This window comes from Penaeus vannamei, chromosome 24 (assembly GCF_042767895.1).
Source record: "Penaeus vannamei isolate JL-2024 chromosome 24, ASM4276789v1, whole genome shotgun sequence".
Classification (NCBI taxonomy): Eukaryota; Metazoa; Arthropoda; class Malacostraca; order Decapoda; family Penaeidae; genus Penaeus; species Penaeus vannamei.
This window is the reverse complement of record NC_091572.1, coordinates 17,163,341-17,163,904: the sequence shown is the minus strand read 5'-3', so window position 1 is coordinate 17,163,904 and position 564 is coordinate 17,163,341. Positions and strand designations below refer to the sequence as shown.

The following is a 564-nucleotide window of genomic DNA, read 5'->3' as shown; positions in this document are numbered from 1 at the left end:
CCCGGATCGGCGAAACCGTCACGCAAATAGCACCTCTTCTCTCCACTACAGACTTACCATCTACCTCTTACCACCTGCCTCGCTATATGCCGACTGGCACTGAGCACAGGCTCCGTTTTCCTTCGCGAAACGTTAGGGGCATGATTGCGAATGCAGACGCAGACAAGGACGTTAATGGAAACTAAAAGCAGAAATCATATGACGGAAGCACCGATACTTACAGCGAAGTAAGATCTGAGAGTCCGAGTAAAGAATCTTCGGACAGCACCTCCACCAGATTGTTCTCCAAGAACCTGTGGGCGGAACAAGAAAGTACTTTTGAATAAAAATATTAATACGGCCTTTGGCTGGGTGCAGGGGCTATGTGTGCATATCTGTATCTCTGTATATCTGCAGATAGTTCTCGTTCTCTCTCTCTCTCTCTCTCTCTCTCTCTCTCTCTCTCTCTCTCTCTCTCTCTCTCTCTCTCTCTCTCTCTCTCTCTCTCTCTCTCTCTCTCTCTTACTTTCACTTTCTCTCTCCCTCTCTGTATTTTACTCTTATTCTCTCACTCTCTCTCTCTCT

At 47.0% G+C, this 564-nt stretch overlaps 1 long non-coding RNA gene across 1 annotated transcript in view; it reads right to left on the bottom strand.

The window, feature by feature from the left end:
• Nucleotides 1-218: 218 nt before the first annotated feature.
• LOC138866190 (uncharacterized) overlaps nucleotides 219-564 on the bottom strand; it is a 64,045-nt gene continuing 63,699 nt past the window's right edge. Inside the window, exon 7 of the long non-coding RNA XR_011399526.1 lies at nucleotides 219-293. This is a non-coding gene — a long non-coding RNA (uncharacterized lncRNA). The remainder of the gene's footprint in view (nucleotides 294-564) is intronic.